Here is a 295-nt window from a genome sequence, read left to right as displayed (position 1 = left end):
ATAGAATTATGTAAACAATTTGTCAAATGATACAATAGTTCTCTGTGAATCACCTTCATGAAGTTCATAGGGAGATGTAGACTAAGATAGTCAAAAATAATTTCATAATATGCTAAAAGAGAACAGATCGCATGGAACAGGTAAAACATAGGGATATCGAAATAACCGCGGCCCCAATCATCAAGCCCAAAAAGTGTGACTCAGCATCGACGTTCCAAAGCCGCGGTCGGAAGAATCCAGCCTCAACATTAGCAACCGATTAACACCGCCCTCGAGGCCTCTAGCACTGGTTACC

This window comes from Oratosquilla oratoria, chromosome 11 (genome assembly GCF_046742065.1).
Source record: "Oratosquilla oratoria isolate Oo_2021 chromosome 11, ASM4674206v1, whole genome shotgun sequence".
Classification (NCBI taxonomy): domain Eukaryota; kingdom Metazoa; phylum Arthropoda; class Malacostraca; order Stomatopoda; family Squillidae; genus Oratosquilla; species Oratosquilla oratoria.
Note: the sequence above shows the minus strand (reverse complement) of the source record.